This window comes from Solanum stenotomum, chromosome 7, assembly GCF_019186545.1.
Source record: "Solanum stenotomum isolate F172 chromosome 7, ASM1918654v1, whole genome shotgun sequence".
NCBI lineage: Eukaryota > Viridiplantae > Streptophyta > Magnoliopsida > Solanales > Solanaceae > Solanum > Solanum stenotomum.
In genome coordinates, this window is record NC_064288.1 from 2831570 (window position 1) to 2853721 (window position 22152).

Sequence of the window (22152 nt, forward strand, 5' to 3'; positions counted from 1 at the left end):
TTAGAAAATTGCTAGAAATATATTTTCAAACTTTAATTCCCACTTAACATTGCCGATAAAAAGAAGAAAAACATTATAATTATCTTAAGAAAAAAAATTAAATTGATTATATAACAATACATCGGAGATTATACTTTGCAATGAAAAATAAAAGAATTGAAACACATAATATATAATAAAATGTATATTTATAAGAAGTCATGATGTCATTAGTAATTTGATGTGTACTTATCTACTCAATCATATAAAAATTATCATAGAGTGACAAAATATTAAATTTTTTAGAGTACGCTGAAGTGTCAAGTTGTAAAAAGGTATACCAAGAGTTGGATCAATGTTTGTCCCTAACACATGTAGAGGAGTGGAAGAGTTTTATAACATTAATCTAATTCTTATTGTAGTCATCACCAAAAAAAAAATATATATATGATAATAACTATTCAAAAAACAACTTCTTTAATGTGAAAAATTAAGATAGCTAATTTTTTACTTTAAATAATTACAAGTTAAATACATATTAATCACAAATGCACATTTATTATAGCATAACTATAAAATAACTTTTTATTATATATGTACACATAAATGAGAATTCTTTCTTCATTCTTTTCATTAAATAAATTATTTATTAATTAAAAGTTTTAAAAATACTAAAAAGATGGTTTGTTTATTTATTTATTTTGTGATTGATTTCTAATATGATAGACCATATCATATATTTTTAGGGGCAATACTATCTAATTGCTATGAGAAATGTACCATAGGTAATATTATACCTTTCAACAATGACAAAAGAAATAAAATATTAATTAGAAATTGACAAATAGATACACATATAAAGGAGTGGAAGAATTTTATAACATTAATTTAATTATGATTACAGTCATCACTAATATATATATATATATATATATATATATATATATATATATATGATAATAACTATCCAAAAGATAACTCCTTCTTTAATGTGAAAAATAAGATAGATAATTTTTACTTTAAATAATTATAAGTTAAATATATATTAATCACAAATGCACATTTATCATAGCATAACTATAAAATAACTTTTTCTTATATATGTACAAATAAATGAGAGTTTTTTCTTCATTCTTTTCATTAAATAATTTATTTATTAATTAAAAGCTTTAAAATAACTAAAAAGATGATTTACTTATAGATTTTTAGGGGCAATAATATCTAATAGCTATGAGAAATGTACCATAGGTAATATTATATCTTTCAATAATGACAAAAAAAAATAGAATATTAATTAGAAATTTACAAACAGATACACACATATAAAGGAGTGAAAGAGTTTTATAACATCAATCTAATTATCATTGTAGTCATCACTAAAAAAGATTAATATATGATAATAACTATTCAAAAAATAACTCCTTCTTTAATGTGAAAATAAGATAGATAATTTTTGCTTTAAATAATTATAAGTTAAATATATATTAATCACAAATGCACATTTATTATAGCATAACTATAAAATAACTTTGAGAATTTTTTTCTTCATTCTTTTCATTAAATAATTTATTTATTAATTAAAAGTTTTTAAAATACTAAAAAGATGGTTTATTTATTTATTTATTTTGTGATTGATGTCTAATATGATAGACCATATAATATATTTTAGGGGTAACAGTATCTAATAATTATGAGAAATGTATCATAGGTAATATCATACATTTCAACAATGACAAAATTTTTTTAGAATATTAATAATTAGAAATTGACAAACAGATACACACAAAAACAAAAACAAAAACATGATACTTTTCATCTTCATTCATTCGCATACTAACAATGTTAGTAGATATCTAATCAAAATAAAATAAAAAAGAATAGAATAATATTAATTGAAATCAAAACAATACATTAATGAATCTTCAAAATATTTGGTAACCATTCAAACTTTTATACTAATATGACCATCTCTTTTGATGAATCTTCCAAGATAATTAAGCTTCCTTCTTCATTTTGATGAAGTTGTACCAAACTAATGTGAACATCTCTATGATGAATCTTTGAAGAATATATATATGATCTTTATCAAAGTGAAGACCATATCATGACATTATTAAGTACATGAAAGATGAAAGAGATGAAAGAAAAAGAAAGAATGAAAAAATGGAAATGGACATTGAACATCTCTAAAGATGATTGTTATTTATAGATTGAGTAAATCATAACAATAGTTAGAAAGAAGTTGAAGAGGCATATTATTTAAGTAGAGAAGATAAAAAGATGGAGGTTTTTTGTAACTTATTAGACATAATTAGAATAGTAAATATGATTGAATTTTAAAATTAATAAACAATTATTTATTGAGAAAATAAAGAAAAAAAATAAAATAAAAAATAAAACTAGGAATGGAGGCCATAGAGAGGTGCCACATCACCTTCTCTACGTTTCTCCTTTATATATACTAGTTTTTTGACACGTGCGTTGCACGTGATTATCAATTCCAAAAATATATGTTATAGTAAATAGCATNAACTTTCTTTATACTATAAATATAAAAGTAAAATCAAAACCTACCAAAGAAAAAGTAACAACTTCTAAGGTGACGCATAAACATGTTGCAACCTTGATGCTGCCCTACTGACATATATAATACTTTAATTTAAAGATAAATACATAGTCGAATAATATATATATATATATATAACCCTTCTTTCTTATTAATTTATTTTCCCTCAATTTTCGTTGACTTTTTCTTTTTAAAATTTATTTATGTAATAGGTAAATAAAAAAGAAGAAGAGACATCTCACTTGATATATTTTTCTAATTTACAACTTTCCTCAATTTCGACGTGCACATCCAAAATTGGAGGACATAAATGCTAGATAGTTCAAATCATCAAACCCAAATCCATACGAAACCGTAAAAGAATAAAAATAAAAAAATCAAGGCCCACTGGGAAGTTACCTGAAATGCAATGGAAGTAACCTCTCAACTTTGATCCTCCTGCCATCGATCAAGGATATGGTCGGAAGCAATGCATTTGATTTAACTTGAAGTCGTCGTCATCCCATTCCAGTTGGCGCCACCACTCTGAATCTCCTCTTATTACTTTGATGTTATTGGAGGTTTGAATGAAGAGAGGTAACTTCCTTATTTGTCTGCACCTTATCAAGGTAAGTTCCTCCATACTCTGTGGCTCCTCCAAGGCACCTAATTTTTTTAAGTCGTCCATCCATAATTTCCGAATTCTTGGAACTTCCGAGTTGATAAGTTTTGTCTGCACAAACAACTCTACTAGCTCTTCACAATCGCTAATTCTAACATCTTCCAAGTGCTTGGGTGCAGAAAAAGCTCCACCAACATTAAAAAGACATGTTAAACTTTCACAATTGGATATATCCAATTGGCGTAATTTAGAAAATCTTAGATTCAGAAGATGATTGAAATCAAATGATATACAAATTTGAGGTGGAGATATTCCAGATTTGGCAAAGGGTCAAACAATCCATTTCCTTCTTCCACTGGTCTGAAATGACATGAACAATTCCTAATGTAGAGTGTTTTTAATCCATCAAAACTATTGCACACAATCAACTTCCTCAGACCCATGCATTGCGCCAAGTACAAATCTGCAACAAACTGAGAGCACTGTGCAACTGAAAATTTCACAATTGGAGACGCCTATCATCCTTGTTGACTTGTTAAATGGTACTTCCATTGGAGATTTCCCAACTTCAATGTGAAATCTTTTCAATCTAGTCATCCAAGTGGGGTCTTCATTGTATATTGATGAGCTATTAAATTTAATAAAAAGAGAAGTCAGATTGCGTAGAGATGATATCTCATCAAAACATGCTAGTTCAATACAGCTACCCAGCATATTAATACCCTCAGATTTGTCAACTTGTCCATTCCTTCTGGCAGCCAATGTAACTTTGTATAATAACAATCGAGCACTTGCAAATTGCAAAGATTACTAATAGGTGGCAACTCTGTTAACTTACGACAATTTTGTAGTATTAGAGTATGTAGCTGATATAAACTATTGATGCAAGAAGGCAGTTTTTCAATATCAGTTTCACTCAGGTTCACAACTCTTAGGGATGGAAATGACAAAAGTAATTCATCGGCAATTCTCCAAAGGCGATCATTATCTTGCAAAAGCAACGTTGTTGTCTCTGGGTAATAACTTAGATTCCCAATTTTGTTGCTTATGAAAGATATTCTCTTGACACAAGCTGATACTTTAATATGAAGTATATTAGTTAACCCAATTCCAGCTTGAAAAATAGAATTGTGTTCATCCCCAAAGGAATTAGCTACCCATCTAGCAACATCACGGACTACATCATGCATCTTCACAGAATTCATCCCATGGGCTTCCAGCAAGCAGGCATCTTTTAGACTCTCAATCATTGTGATTTCCCTGTTGTAAGCTTCTTCGTATGTGTCATGTTCACCAAGGAATCCCTCTGCCCACAAGCAGTGTATGAGATCATAGCTGCCGGATATAAGGAGCAATACAAGAAACAACTTTGAATGTCACCTCTGTTTTTGTTCACACGTTTGCTTCTTTGCTTTGAGGATAATTCAATACCCTGAGATTCTAAAGAATCAAAACTCCATTTGATGACCTTGTAAACTTTATCTATTACGTCTTTGCTATGAGGTTTGGACATTCTAAGTGAATTCAAAGCATCTTTCCAGAGCTCGACCCTAGTCTTCCCTCTCATGGATGTTCCAATAACAGTGATTGCTAAAGGTAAACAATCACACTCTCTCACAATTTCCTTAGCGATGGTTGAATTTGCTCCAGATTGGCAATATCTCCTGCACTTTTGACAAACAGTTCCCACGATTCATCCTCATCCATCGTGTAAACCTTCATTTCGGTGTCTGTTTTCATTTGGCTACAAACACTCAAAAAGCGAGAAGTTATAATTACCTTGCTTCTTGCGGGATCTTCAGGTTGGGGCAGACCTATATGATCAAGATTTATAGCTTCCCAAACATCATCTAGTATGAGAAGGAAACTCTCTTCTTGCTTGAGCCTTTGAAAGATTTTGCAAGCATTGCTTTCTATACTTCCCTCCTTATTTACCTTTAGGTTTAATCTGTTGGCAATTTGTGCTTCAACATTTCTTATGTCTATTGGCGGTTTGGGCACTGTAACCCATACCACTACACCAAATGACAATACTTGAACTTGACATACTAGTCTTTAGGAGCTCATTGTTCAAATTCTTCAACAATGTTGTTTTTCCAACTCCTCCGGTACCCAACACACCGATGATGCATACCTGAAAGGATACAAATACACCAAAAAATAATTTATCCACAAGTGAAAGATGCAACAATGGTCACACAAGAGAAATTTAGAAAATTTGAGTGTTGGGTATAGCAAGGTTTAACCATTATTTGTTAATTGAAATGACATAGATTAGCCAAATTTATAATCGATGACATATATGAGTTTTTTCTCAAAGTTCGATGATATATTTGAGCCTTTTCCCTTAAAAAATGATCTAATAAAGGCAAAAAGCTCAAATATGCCAACGAACTTTGAAAAAAGACTCATTTATGCCATCCGTTAAAAGTTTGGCTCATCTATGCGATTGTTGCTTGAAAAAAGACTCATCTATGCCATTATTTTTCAATTACAATTTGGCAAAACCATATTTTTTACCTCAACAAGACCTCACCCCAAACAACTTTTAACACTTTTTGTTTAGGATTTTGGATCAAATGTACTCTTTTTGCTTCTTCTTACTCCAAAAAACATGAAGAATATCAAAAACTCCCAAATTTTCAACTTCTTCAATTCTTCATGAAATCACATCAAATTTCAAGAGTAGCTTCCCTCCAAGCTAGATATCAAAACTCAATATCTTTTGAGCTCGACTTCAATCTAACTCAACAAGAACCACTTGAAATTTCTTCAAAATTTCAAAACTTTAACATCTTTTAATGCTAGAATTTTCTCCACAACTCCACATCATTTGGAATTTTGAATGTAGACTCAAAAAACACTAGGGAACAAAGATATAGTCTGAAAAACAACAACTAAAACATGAACCAAAGCAAACTTTTGAAACTTTGGGATTGATTTTCCTTTTTTTGATATATTTTTCATATCGGTGGATATTTTAAACCCCACAAATGATTTCAGAATTTTGTCGTTTTTAAAATAATAATAATAATAATAATAATAATCTATTTATATTATAATAGGAGAAGAAAAAACGTCACATGTCAGCACCACAAATTTTTAGAATTTTAAATTATAAATAATTAAATATTATATAACTAATTAAATATTATAAAGATTAAATAAAAATTCACATGTTAAATAATGACAAATGTCACCATTTTTATAAACAAATTTAATATTTTTTTAAAATTCAATTTATAAATTAGTAATAGATAGATTTTTTATTTTAATCTAGGACATATTTACTATTTAAAAAAACTTATTGTTAAAAACTATGGATTTGTAGGAAAAATGAGGTAGTTTTTCTTCCCTTTCTTTTTAAAAATTTATCAAATTGTATTCACATAATAGAAAGAAAAGTCTTTCTATTTTAAAAAGAAAAAGGATATCCGTCGTTTAAAAAAAGAAACCTTAAAATTAGCCACAACAAAATACTTGAATAATTAATTTAAAATTCAAATTTTAAATAATAACTAACCTTATCCCTAAAAAGAATCTCAACTTCCAAACCCACATCTTTAAAAAAAGTTACTATTCTTAAAGCATCATTCACATCTTTTTTAACCAAACTCTTCAAAATACGAATTCAAATATTTGTAAAACAAAAATTATATCCAAACAAAATTTTTATTACACTCATGTGAGATCATAAAAGAAAATGAGGGCAAACGTAGTAGTGTATTGTGTGTATATATTCCATTTTTCTTGATTGTTTGATTTGAAATTATTTTGTTATGTCTTATGATGAAAGGAGAAGGATCACCATATATACTCTCCAATGCAACAAAGAAAAAGAAGAAACAGATGATGAATAAATGGAGGAATTCTATAGATTTCATAGCAACGGACCATGTATGTCAATCACTATTTAAATTTGGTTGGCGTTCTTTACTTGTGTTATTTTCATTTTTTTTAAGATTTCAGTAAGTGTTTCATTTTTGCAAGAATAAAATCAATATAAATAGTAACGAGGATTATGATGAATACATATCGTTGTAATTTTTATATTCTTCGTTTTCAAATACTTTATTAGTTTTAATATTTACGTTTTTAAATTTATATGCAGATTGTGATGGTATACTATGACCCTATATTGATATTTGATTATTCTTTAGTTTGATCCTTTTGATTATTATTATGATCATTTAACATTTGATTTATCTAACAATAGTCTCCTCACTTTTAAAGAAATACACACATACATAAAATGGATTGTGTAAGCGCATTTATGATTTTGTTTAATTTAATTGATTAATATTTTAAATATAATGTTCTAAAAAGTATAATTTAAAAAACACATAAATTTGATCTAGCTATTTCAAAAAAAAAAAAAAACTGAAAATGACAAGTGGAGGTTTTTTTTTTTGGTAAAAATGTAACCGAAAAAAATAAGAAAAATGCAAGAAAGAATAATAAACAATTGTTGGTTACACAAGTTCGCTGGTCAAAATATGTTCTCTCTGAATGAAAAGATTGCTTTAAGTTATATTTTATCATGAATTAATAGTCACAAATTATTTAAAATTGAGGTGTCTCCTTTTAAAATTCCCTTTCATATATATATATATATATATATCGTTAAAGCAATTGTCACCAATATATAATATATATAATATCATTAAAGAGTGTTGAAGTCAGATAGGACTGAGGGTTCAACTAAATCTTCTTCGTCAGAAAATTACACTATTTATACAGGGTTATAATCATATTGTATTATTGTAATGTATGTATGTATAATATAATATTATTTTATTTTATTTAATGTCATGACAAAAAATAAATAAAAAGTAAAACAGTTAATGAAACATAAAGAATAACAAAATATTAATGAAAGGATGGTCAAAAATACGTAGGTAAATTTTTTATTAAAAAACACATAAAGTTTGATAAATAAAACAACTAACTTAAATAATTCCTCACCCACTTACTTAACTACCCTAATTTTCAGTTTAATTATTTTCTTTAATCTTTGTTTTGATAAATTATTAATATAAAAATCTTTCAACTAACACTTTCAAAAAAACTTATAGAAAAAGACTCAAATTTTTAAAAAATTATCACTACTTCCACTTTTTTTTTTCCCTTAAAAATAATTAAATTCTTACTCATAAAATCATCGATCACAACGAAAGTCACAATATCTAAAGATCTCATACTATTAGTGTAATATTTTTAATTTATTAGTTGCTTTTTCCTTATTATCATAACAGATTTTTTTGGTTAAAAAAATATGCATTATTTTTATTTTTTGTAGTGCTTGAATTCTGGATGTTGATGCTAACGATACCAATGACAACAAATTAAATTGAAAAATTTCATAACACATAATAAATAAAAATAAAACAATTAACAAAAATAACATTAATAAATAATAAAGAAATAGTTAAAAATAAGTATGTAAAATTTTTTGTAATAATAAATAAATAAATATTAGAAGAAAAAAAACTAACCTAAAATTCCTCAACCACCTACTATCCTAATCTTTGAAAACTCAATTATATATTTTAATATTCTATTTTCGTAATAGGAAAAAATAAAAGTTCCACATATAACCTGAAGCATCACACAAAAATAAATAAATTTTGAATTTATAAAAATAAATTTAAATATTTCAAATTTATATTTTATTGAAAAGCCATGTCAACAATATAAATATTTTCAAGTTATCACATTTCATCATCAAAATAATTTTCAGTTTAATTGTTTTCTTAAAAAAAATTATCTCAATTTTTTTTAGGAAACTTGATATATAATTATGTACAAATCTGATTTTTTTCATCTTTCAATTTTTCATTGCACTACAAATAGTTTATTTTTATGTGGTATAATATTGATTTGATTATAGTGTTTTTTAATATCGATATCTGAATTTCATTTTTTTGCATCCTTATTTTATGAAATTATGTTTGATTGAATGAAAATTGTCTTATTTTGCAAGATTGAACGAGAGAGAAGTATGCTAAAGAGGTTGCAACATGCTTTCCAAATTATATTTATATTTTAGCTAAAAGTAGAATCATATTTTGAATACTAGGTTATAGATTGATCTATGAATTTAATTTTTTATTAATTAAAACAAATATCATTTCAACACATGCCACATATGATATTAATCTTCATTATACTAAAAGAAGAAGAATCTTTTAGAATAATGTTTGGTATCTTTGAAGAACATATCCTCATCGCACATAGATTAAGGTAAATGTTTGTCAGCATTAACTGTATATATAAAATCAAAACATTATATGTAATCATACATGTACTTTTTAAACTCAATAATAATTCGTATTAATTTTTTTATGTTTAAAAAATGTTATATTTTAAAATATCTACGCAACGCGTGGGTACGTATACTAGTAATAATAATAATGACGTGGTCAAAATTTGAGGAGATTTTGTGAAGAATTTAAGAAGTTTGAAATTTGGTTGTTATTCTTTACGTGTTCTTGAGGAAGAAAAAGCAAAAAGAGTACATTTAATCCAAAACCCCGATTAAAAAGTGTTACAAGTATTTTGGGGTCGGTAAAAAATGGTTTTGAAAACTGGAATAATGGCATGCATGTTTTGTTAGTGGAAACGTGAAATTAAAGAATAAGGAAGAACACTAATTAATATTTAATGTGGATCGAATCAAAATGATCCTACATCCACCAAAGAACAACTGCACCAATATTTATTTCACTCTACAAAGAATACAAGTGAAATAGTACAAGAGAGAGAACATCAAATGCCTTAGAAGGTGAGAAGACAAGTGAGAGGATGTTTTGAAAATGAATTAAGAGCTACCTATTTATAGGAATGAATTCTTCCTATTTATGTCATCCATGATATTACTATGTGTCAAAAATGTCAAGGTTAAACATGTGAAACCATTTTATGGTTTACCTAAATTTCACCTACCAAGATACTATCTTGAATTTTTATTTTGTACTAATTATCTTCCTACCAAATCTTTATATTAATTCATCTTCCATTGAGTTTGATTCCACAAGGACCAAACCAACTCTTTCAATCTCCACCTTGGTTTGCGTTCCGAGCATGCGTATAAACAACTCCGACCAAAACTTCTAAGCTTACTGGGCAATCCCGTTGTAAGAAACAAGAAGAATCAAACCTTTGTTGAACATACTAGCTCCACCTAGTAGTTGTTCTCTCAGAGTTGCATCAATTGATGCATACTCCCGCCAAGTCCTTGCAGTGTGCAAACTTGGCAAGCGGGACTATCTTGGTCAACAAGTCTACATCGTTATTGTCTGTGATAACCTTCTCAACCTTGATAGCTCCCTCTTCAATGACATCTCGAATAAAATGAAATCAGACATCAATGTGTTTGGTGCGCTCATGGAATCTTTGATTTTTAGTCAAATGAATAACACTTTGACTATCACATCTCAGAATTGATTCCAACTGAACCTAACTCAATTCTGCCACCAAACCTTTCAACCAGATAGCTTCTTTCACTGCCTCCGTTGCTGCCATACATTCTGTCATTGTTGTAGACAAAGCGACAATCAACTGTAAAGTCGATTTCCAACTAACGACACAAACGACGAGAGTAAAGATGTATCAAGTTGTGGACCTCCTTCTATCAAGATCCCTTGCATAGTCAGAATCTACATAACTGAGAACTAAAATACCTCCACTTTTCTGAAAGGTTAGGCCAACATCAGGAGCTCCTTTGAGCTATCTCAATATCCACTTGACAACTTCCCAATGCCTTTTTCCTGGATTTGCCATGTACCTGCTTACCACACTTACAAATTGGGCAATATCTGGACGTGTGCACACCATAGCATACAAATGCTGCCTACTGCGCTCGCATAAGGAACCTTTGACATATGCTCCACCTCATTTATAGACTGAGGCATTTGTAACTCTGAAAGCTTGAAATGAGAAGCTAACAGTGTACTTATATGCTTGCTCATATGCATATTGAATCTCTTAAGAACCTTTGAGATGTACCTCTTTTGAGAAAGATGTACAATACCGTCTTCTTTTGAAATCTCCATTCCAAGAATTTTCTTTGCAACTCCCAAATCCTTGATATTAAATTCCTCACTCAATAGTTTCTTCAAAGTATTTATCTCTGTGATGTTGTTAGCAACTATAAGCATATTATCAACATACAACAATAGATAATCATAGAGTTACCAGACATCTTCTTGTGATACACACAACTATCAAATGCATCCCTCGAAAATCCATGTGTAGTCATGAATGTATCAAACCTCTTGTACCACTGTCTAGGGGATTGCTTCAAACCATACAAAGACTTCTTCAGTTAGAATACATGATCTTCTTTTCCTTCAGCTAGGAAACCTTTGAGCTGATCAAATAGATTGTTTCTTCTAGATCACCATGTAAGAAATCAGTTTTACATCAAGCTATTGAAGCTCTAAATCAAATTGTGCAACCAATGCTAATAGTATGCGAATTGAGCTATGTTTCACGAATGGAGAGAGGATCTCATTGTAGTCAATTCCCTCCTTCTGGTTGAAATCCTTGCTACTAGTCTCACCTTGAACTTCGATTTTCTCCTTCCCTATTGGCTAGTACGACCTCTCACAAAGAGTCCACTAGTTTCGTCACCTTGGTCTCCTTCAAAATGTATCCGCACATCACAATAGTTAAGTACGTGCCGCACTTGCTCAAAAGTGATAGGTTGTTTTCTATACATCATTGAATTCTCAATATCACGATATTTTGAAGTCAATGAAAATAGCAAAGCGCATGCAAGCGTCTCCCCATCCTTTTTAATTCTAGTCCATCACAAGTTTGTTGAACACATCTAGATGGTCCTGCAACAAAGTACCTAAATCCATCTTAAATGTGTGAAGACGTCCTTGTAACAACATCCTTGTTGTCACTGACTGGTCTTGGTAAAGCCCTTTCAGCCTTTTCCATAACTCTTGGATTATACTTAATGCATCTCCTTCAATCTTCTCCTCGTCGGAATCCGATGTCTTATCGAGGTACTTTCCGTCAATAGCATGGATTAAACCTTCCCTCCGCAATAACGCCATCATCTGGATCTTCCAGATATTGAAGTTGTTGCGCCCACTAAATCTATCAATTTCAAACTTCTTGAAACTCATCTTTACTTGTTCTTTCTCTTCTACTACAATGTATTTGGAAATACAGAAAACCAAAGTAATGCTTTTATGATGTGAAAGTTCAGACTATGCTGCAACCACAGAGCATACTCAAACAGAACCTTGGCTCTGATACCAATTGTTAGCGGAAACGTGAAATTATAGAACAATGAAAAACAACAATATTTAACATGATTCGAATCAAAATGATCCCACGTCCACCAAAGAACAATTGCACCAATATTTATTTCACTCTACAAAGAATACAAGTGAAATATTACAAGAGAGAGAACATCAAATGCCTTAGAAGGTGAGAAGGCAAGTGAGAGCATGTTTTGAAAATGAATTAAGAGCTACCTATTTATAGGAATGAATTCTTCATATTGATGTCATGGATGGCATCACTATCTGTCAAAAATGTCAAGGTTAAACATGTGAAACCATTTTATGGTTTACCTAAATTTAACCTACTAAGATACTATCTTGACTTTTTATTTTGTACTAATTATCTTCCTACCAAATATGCATATTAATTCATCTTCCATTGAGTTTGATTCCACAAGGACCAAACCAACTCTTTCATGATTCTTTTTCAAACAACAAGGACATAGATGAACTAAACTTTTAACGGATGACATAAATGAGCGTTTTCATATTTCAACATTTTCCCTTTAATTACTGACGTGGTCAAATCATAATTGACCACGTGCAAAAAATATTATTGCAAAACTGAAATTGTTTCTAGTTAATAAATAATGGCATGAATGGGTTTTTTTTTTTTTTTTCAAACGAAAATGAGCCAAACTTTTAACAGATGACATAGATGAGCTTATTTCTCAAAGTTCAAGGCATATTTGAGCATTTTCCCTTAATAATATTGACGTGAAAAATTTAGCAATTACCAATTCGTAAACAATTTAGGCTTACTAATCTTAATTTCATCCAGCAATACCTTATCATCTTCCAATAATTGTAGGATTTTGTGGAGATTTCTTGTTGCTGCTTGCTGGCCTTGTATCGATGGTACCAGGATGAACTCAACTTTTTTCACCTGGTAATTTTCTACCACCAAATTGGATCCAAAGTTTTCTCCGACCTCTTTAAGCTCGCAAAGTTGATCTTGTATGTTCTGTGCTTGAGTGGAGACTTCAGAGCGAAGTTGCACTTTGGACAACACTTATATGTAAGCGTCTTAGCCACTGCAATGATTTCTTGCATAGTTTCCCATTCATTCTCCAGCTCGCAAACATCTTCAATCCACATAATAACATCTTGTTTTGGTTTATAGCCTTCTTTCTTATCTTTTGCCACCTTCTCTTTGATATCATCTCTAAACTTTGTTGCTTCTCCATTTCCTTCCTTAGAATTTCAATTTTTGATGAGAAACGGACAATATTTTCAATCTTAGGATAGATGCATCCCGATACAAACTTTCCCACCTCAACAACAAACCCACCTACAAAATTAACAAGTATTCCATTGATCAGAATGCTAATGATGCTCTCAAAGAGGATCAAATGCAGCTAAACTGACTGTTTCTTGTTTGTTTAAGACAGAATACCAAGAACTAAAATAAATAAATAAGAAGGGAAGAAAATTTATTTGTAAACATCAGCGACTTGACATAATAACAAAACTAGGCAACATGATTTAAAATAATGAAGCATATCAATTTCAATGACATAGGTCAATGTCAACGACTTTGACATATATAATAACAAAATTAGGCAACATGACTCGTTGACATTTACCTACATCATTGAAGTGGATGGGCTTAGTTATATAGTCATGTTGCCTAGTTTTGTTATTAAAATAATTAATCTCATCGATTTCAATGACGTAGGTAAATGTCAACGACTTTGACATATATAATAACAAAACTAGGCAACATGACTATATAACAAAGCCCATCCACTTCAATGACGTAGGTAAATGTCAACGAGTTTGGCATATATAATAACAAAACTATGCAACATGATTTAAAATAATTAAGCCCATCGACTTCATTGTAGGTGAATGTCAACGATTTGACATAATAACCACGAAAATGCATCACTCTTGAATTTTCACAATGCTTCTGTATTTGCCAACAACGACGATCCGTTACTAGTTCAGTTAACCTTCCAACGACGTCATTTATAACGTCATCTGCAACTTCTCATCTTTCCCCGGTTCCCACCACATTCATGCCTTCATTTTACTCCTATAATACCCACTCTACCGTCATAACTTCCATACCACTCACAAGGCAACTTATTTCCATTAATACCAATGCTCAAGCTCTTGTGAAATTTTTGATGGATGGATGCATTTCGAAAAATTGACCTACAACATTAGCAACTAGCAAGTATTTCCATTAAACAATTCTTGAGGAAAAAAAATATGTTTCTGATCAAAATGCTAATGACGCTCTCAAAGATGATTAAATGAAGCTAAACTGATTGTTTCTTGTTTGTTTAAGGCAGAAATCCGATAACTAAAAGAAAAAAATTAATAAGAAGGCATGGAAAATTATTCAAGCACATCTACTTCAATGTAGGGAAATGTCAACGACTTTGACATATATAATAACAAAACTACAACATGATCTAAAATAATTAAACACATCCACTTCAATGTAGGGAAATGCCAATGACTTTATGTAAAAACTTAAGAAGACCAGTGTAAAAATTTCCTTCGTTGTATTCTGAATGAATTATCTGTACAATTGCCTACGTATTTATACAAGTAATGAAGAATCTTTCTTGTAACAAACTATACAGGTGTCTAACTCTAATTTGCTAGCCTACTAAAAAACTAATGAAATAAATGCTTTGTATTTACAGATTTGGACTTTCTCTGATATGTACATGAAAATAGGCCCAAAAGAAAACAAACTGCATAAGCCCAAAAATGTGAAGCCCGGCGTGAAGCCCAGAGAAACAGACAGCCTTCGAACATTTCTCGTTGTCTTCTTCACTTTGTCTTCTTCATGCCCTAAATTAACTAAGACATCTTCAAGACTCGATCATATCATTCCAACACCCCCCCTCAAGTTGGAGGGGTGGAAGAAACTCCCAACTTGTGTAAAAGAGAATGATGGACAGGTCCAGTAAGGGATTTGGTAAATAAGTCAGCCAACTGGGAGGCAGAAGGAACATAGGACAAGGAGATAAGGCCGGTGAGGTACTGTTGACGGACAAAATGACAGTTAATCTCGACATGCTTCTTCCGTTTATGAAAGACGGGATTTTTTGCAATATGTATCGCGACAAGGCTGTCGAAATGAAGTGGCACCGGCAAAAAAATGGGAATGGAAAGATCTTCAAACAAACGAACCAACCAGGTAAGTTCAGCAACGACCCTTCTCATGGATCTATACTCAGCTTCCGCAGAACTGAGGGAAATAAAAGTCTGTTTCTTAGATTTCCAAGAAATGGGGGAAGACCCCAGTGAAATGTAGTATCCACTTACTGACTTTCGTGAATCTGGACAGGTACCCCAGTCAGAGTCACATAAAACTAGCAACTTGAAAGAAGAAGTGGCGAACATAAACAATCCGAGTCCTGGATCTTTGAGTAAGTATCGAAGAACCCTTAAAGCAGCAAATAGATGAGGTTCACGAGGGTCCTGCATAAATTGACTGAGATGCTGGACTGTGAAGGAGAGATCAGGCCTCGTATGAGTGAGGTAATTCAATTTACCTAATAAATGGCGATACAAAGTAGGATCTTTGATAGTAGCACCTGTATTTGCCATCAATTTAACAGTAGGATCCAGAGGGGATGAAATAGGAGATAAGTGCAATGAATCAAACTCATGAAGAAGATCTAGAGTGAACTTCCTTTGTGATATAATCAGACCTTGTGGTTCCCGAATAACCTCCATACCAAGAAAAAAATGTAGATTGCCAAGATCTTTGATTTTAAACTCTTGGTCTAAAAATAGTTTTAAAGAAAGTAACTTAGCTTCGTTGTTGCCTGTCAATAAGATATCATCCACATACACAACCACAATGGAAATAGAGGTACCAGATTTCTTAAAGAAAAGAGAATAGTCATTTAGGGAATGACTAAAACCTTTAAAATTAAGAGCTAAGGTAAGTTTATCATACCATTGTCTGGATGCTTGCTTAAGTCCATAAATGGACTTCTTCAACAAACAAACATGATGCGGAGAGGGAGGAGTAAGACCAGCAGGAAACTTCATATAAACTTCCTCATTTAAATCCCCATGTAGAAAAGCATTATTCACATCCAATTGAAAAATACCCCATCCTTTTTTGAGAGCAACAACCAAAATGCATCTAATAGTAGTCATTTTTACCACCGGAGAGAAAATCTCATTGTAATCAACACCTTCCCTTTGAATATCACCCCTAATGACCAATCGTGCCTTTAATCTTTCAATACTCCCATTAGAATGATGTTTCACCTTATAAACCCATTTAGATGGGAGAGCTTTCTTTCCAACAGGCAAAATAACAACATCCCATGTGTTGTTTAACCTTAAAGCCTCTAATTCTTTATCCATTGCCTCCTGCCATCCAGGGTGATGTGCTGCATGAATATAGCTGATAGGTTCTTGTATACTAGAAATAGAGTTAAGCAAGACTTGATTGATAGTAGACAAACCACTAAAAGATAAGGAATCTGGTGTAATTAGAGTAAGAAAACAAGCAGCAGAAACATTTGTAAGATGAAGAGCACTACATATATAATCTTTTAAATAACCAGGAGCCTTGTGATCTCTAGATGACTTCCTAATTACAGTTTGTAGAACAGGTTCTGATTCAGCAGAATAAGATGGGAGAGAACCATGAGTAGGATCAGTCATAGAAGTAGGATCAATAGATGTGTATTCAGTATTCTGGGAATGTGAAGAAACAGGAGTAGAAGACATCTCATGATCACAAGGAGTGGGAATATCACAAAAGGTTGATGTGACATGAGTGAGTTCAGAAGAGATAATAGGAAAATCTGAAGATAAGTCAGTGGACAAAGAGGTGGTAGAAGGAACTAAATTAGGATCAGATTTTGAGGAGTAAGGGAAATATTCTTCATGAAATATAACATCCCTTGAAATTGAGATTTTCTTGGTTTTTAGATTTAAAACTTTATATCCCTTTTTGCCATAAGGATAACCTATAAAAACACAAGGTATAACTTTAGGGTCAAATTTGGTTCTGTGAGTAGGGAGAGTGGTAACAAAACACAAACAACCAAAACATTTGAGATGAGAGTAGGTAGGACTGGTTTTAAACAAAATTTCATAAGGAGTTTTAGAATGTAGAACGGAGGAAGGGAATCTATTAATGAGATAAGTGGCAGTCAGCAAACATTCCCCCCAATAAGAAATAGGAAGATGAGATTGATACAAAAGGGCTCGAGACGTTTCTAGTAAATGTTTATGTTTCCTCTCTACTATGCCATTTTGTTGTGGAGTGTATACACAAGTGGTTTGATGTATAATACCCTTGGAAAGAAAGAAATCTGTATGAAGTTTCCCATTTCCTAACTCAAAAGCATTATCAGTCCGGATGACTTTCACTTTGGAATTGAATTGTCTCTTAACCATGGAAAGAAAGTATTTAAGAATAGGAAAAGCATTAGACTTAGTACTTAAAAGATGAGTCCAAGTGGCTCTACTAAAGTCATTAACAATTGTGAGAAAGTATCTAAAACCATCATGTGTAATAGAATTGTAAGGCCCCCAAGTGTCCACATAAATCAAGTCAAAAACAACTTTAGTAGTGATATTACTAGTGGAAAAAGGCAATTTAGATTGTCTTGCCATGAGACAGATAATGCAAGGAGAAGAAAATTTAGAACAAGGTATAGAAACTGGAAAAATTTTCTTCATATTACTCAAAAGTATATGGCCTAACCTGTAGTGCCATAGCTTTTCTTTTACATTAGAATAAAAGAAACTAGAACAGGAAGTAAAAACATTTGCTGCTGAAACTAGGAAACTAGTACTAGAACAGCTGGTTGACTTGAGTTGAGGATGTATAGACCTTCTTGCTCTTTACCAATCACCAGAGGGCTCTTCATTGAAGGGCCCTGCAACATGAGACAAGTGTTAGGAGTGAATAGGAGGTATTTCTGAAACTGTTTACACAATTTATGAACAGATACAAGATTAAACCTGAAAGAAGGAATATAAAGGACATTCTGAAGGGTTAAATCAGATAAAAGACATACAGAACCTGAATGAGTAACTTTAACCTTTTGAGAATTAGGAAGAGTTACCATAATAGGTTTAGATAAAGAGTTGAAACTTGAGAAAAAATTTCTATCAAAAGTCATATGCTCAGATGCTCCACTATCTAGTATCCAAGAATTACTATCAACTTTAATCATACAAGCATGAGAATTAAAGAATTTAGTCATACCACTACAAGTCATATTTGCAGATGCATCAGTAGTTCCTGTATTCTTTTGATTGATTTTCTGCAGAAATTGCAGAAGTTGTGCTACATTATCCTGAGATAAAGACATGACATCTGTAGTGTGTTCAAACTCCATGTTGACTGCCTTCACATGTGTTGCAAACATTGTTAACCATAGCTCCCTTTTGGTACCTTTTAGTCTTAGTAAACTTAAAATCTGCAGGAAAACCATGTATCTTGTAGCACTGTTCAATAGTATGGCCTATTTTCTTGCAGTAATTACACACCAGATTTCTTTTCTTGGTAGGAGTTCCTATTTGAGCCTTATAGTTATTGAGTTTCCTTTCTCCTTCATTACGAACAAGGAAAGATGCAGAATCTACTGGGTAATTAGGGGATGTATTTCTCTTTGTTTTTCATCTTGAATCACTAGTGAATAAGCTTGACCAATAGTAGGAAGAGGGGAGGACAACAGAATGTTGCTCCTAACCCCTATAAAAGTCTCATTCAGTCCCATAAGGAACTGAAGCAACCTCTCATTATGATGAGCTTTGACACCTTTTTCTTTGGCACCACACACACTCACAGTTGCAAGCAGAAAAGGTGTTTAAAGCATCTAACTCATCCCATAGACTTTTCATTTTTGTGAAGTAACTGGAAATACTAGAGTTTCCTTGTGTAATAGCACTTAAATCTTTCTGAAGTTGAAATAATTTAGTACCATTAGCCTGACCAAATCTATCTTCCAGGTCAGACCACAGCACTTTGGCACTTTTGGAATACAAAATAGATTCAGCAATCTCCTTGGAGAGGGAGTTGAGCAACCAAAACAAGACCATATCCAGTCCCTTTGAAGAAACACATCATCAGCAGGAACACTTAGGGATCCATCAATGAACCATAGTTTGTTCTTTGCAGAGAGTGCTATAATGATAGACCTTCTCTAGCCACCATAGCTCCTTCCATCAAAGACAGAGGAAACAAGGTTCATGCCTGGAGAGTCTAATGGATGAATATAGAAAGTATGTGAAGGATCCACTGCATTGATTGCAGGGATGCCATCACTCCTTTCATTGATGATTGCAGGAACATGAAGAGATTCAGTAACATCAATCATATCAGAAAATTAAAAGAAGATGAAGGAAAACAAGACTGATAAATCAACACTGCTCTGATACCATGTAAAAACTTAAGAAGACCAGTGTAAAAATTTCCTTCGTTGTATTCTGAATGAATTATCTGTACAATTGCCTACGTATTTATACAAGTAATGAAGAATCTTTCTTGTAACAAACTATACAGGTGTCTAACTCTAATTTGCTAGCCTACTAACAAACTAATGAAATAAAGGCTTTGTATTTACAGATTTGGGCTTTCTCTGATATGTACATGAAAATAGGCCCAAAAGAAAACAAACTGCATAAGCCCAAAAACGTGAAGCCCGGCGTGAAGCCCAGAGAAACAGACAGCCTTCGAACATTTCTCTTTGTCTTCTTCATTCCCTAAATTAACTAAGACATCTTCAAGACTCGATCATATCATTCCAACACTTTAACATATATAAATATAACAAAACTATGCAACATGATTAAAATAAGGAAAACTATATAAAATGACTATATAGTTGGGCTTAATTAGAGATCTATAGCTATAATTTGTTTAACTACGAATTGTAGTTACATGTTAGAGAGAAGAGAGAGGTGAGCGAGACTAGGAGATGGATGAGAGAGGAGAGTGAGAGAGAGGTGAGAGGGGTTGAATGCATGTTGTATTCGTTGTATCAGGTTGTATCACGAATACAATTGACACAACTGATTTGTATCAAAATGAATAATTGTATACATTTAGGAGAAGAGAGGCAAGCGAGATCAAGAGAGGGAGATGGAGGAGAGAGAGGATGAATACATGTTGTATTCATTGTATCAGATTGTATTACGATTTGTACCAAAATGAATACAATTGTATACATTTTAGGAGAAGAGAGGCGAGCGAGATCGAGTGAGGGAGATGGAGGAGAGAGGATGAATACATGGTGTATTCATTCTGTAATGAATACAACGGATACATAATACAAATACAATTGATACAAAAATACAAATATAATCATATTTATGTGGAATGTTTTTTGGGCTGCAATTGTTTGGGCCGGAGAGAGAAGGGGGGGGGGTATTTGCTATAAAACCCTACATGCATATAGCTACAAACTGTTTTTTTTTTAAAAAACTATAGTGGTTTATCGTAAATACATATCACATGTTTTCCTTGTTGCGTAATTTTCCCTTAAAATAACTAAGCCCATAAACTTCACCGTAGATAAATGACTAAATGTCAACGAAACTATGCAACAAGATTTAAATAATCTCATCGACTGCACAGTAGGTGAATGTAACAAATTGTAAAAGCAATTTGCAAATAAGGGCAGAGGTATATCGAAGATTTCGAAATGACAGGTGCACTATTATGAAAAGGTGGATCTGATGGGTTTGACAGTTAGGTTCTTATCATTGAGAACAATAAAACTTTAAAATTATAGGTCCAAAATTGAAATGTTTAATTAATTAAAACACCAAAAATGTTACCAATAACCACTTAACACTACAACAAATTTGATTACCAAGGACAAATCATTTCGTCATTTATAAATCATATTTAGTCACTAAAAATCTTTTGTGATGAAAAATAATTCGTCAATCAGTCGTCACTAAATGTGTGTCGCTAAAAGTATACAAAGACGATTTAGTGCTTCGTCGCTAAAAGTATTATATTTACTACAAAAAGAAAAATCGTCACCAAAGCATTAATATTTGTGACAAATTTATTTGTCGTAAAAAGTATTATTTTTTGTAGTTAATAGTATGCTTTGTCACTAAAAAAGTTATTACTACAGACAAAATTATATCATCGCTAATTATTTTACTTCAATCAGTGATGACATCAATTGTCTCTAAAGTTATATGTATTTCGTAGTTGAATAAAATGTAATTTCATCACTAATAACTATTTTTTATGTACAAAAAAAATTATTTTGTCCTTAAATGTACTAATTAGGGATAAATTATTATTATAAAGAAGGTTAATGATTTTGTTGTTAAATCTATCGTTTTGTCACTAGAAGTATTACTTTTACTGACAACATATATTGTCACTATAAATTATTATGATTAGTGACAATTACAATTGTCACAAAATAATAAATTAATTTGTACCATTAAAAGGGGTACTAGGACAATACATTTTTTGTCACTGAATATAGTCAACTTGTGATGAACTAATTTATTTCTTGATGAAAACATTTGTCCGTAAGAGCTTAATTTGGTCGTTGTTAAAACTTACCTTTGATGAAGAAATATTTTGTCACTAATTATTAGAAATTGATGACATTTAATTATTTTATATTGATATTATTTATAAAATTAGAGTTGCATAAATTGAAAATTAATTAATAAAACATGCTAGACAATAATAAAATTCGATCATATAATTAAAAACAACTAAAATT

The 22152-nt window shown here is 31.4% G+C and overlaps 1 pseudogene; it reads right to left on the reverse strand.

Annotated features, from left to right (window-relative positions):
* Positions 1–2993: 2993 nt before the first annotated feature.
* LOC125871250 (uncharacterized) lies at positions 2994–19492 on the reverse strand (annotated as a pseudogene).
* Positions 19493–22152: the final 2660 nt, after the last annotated feature.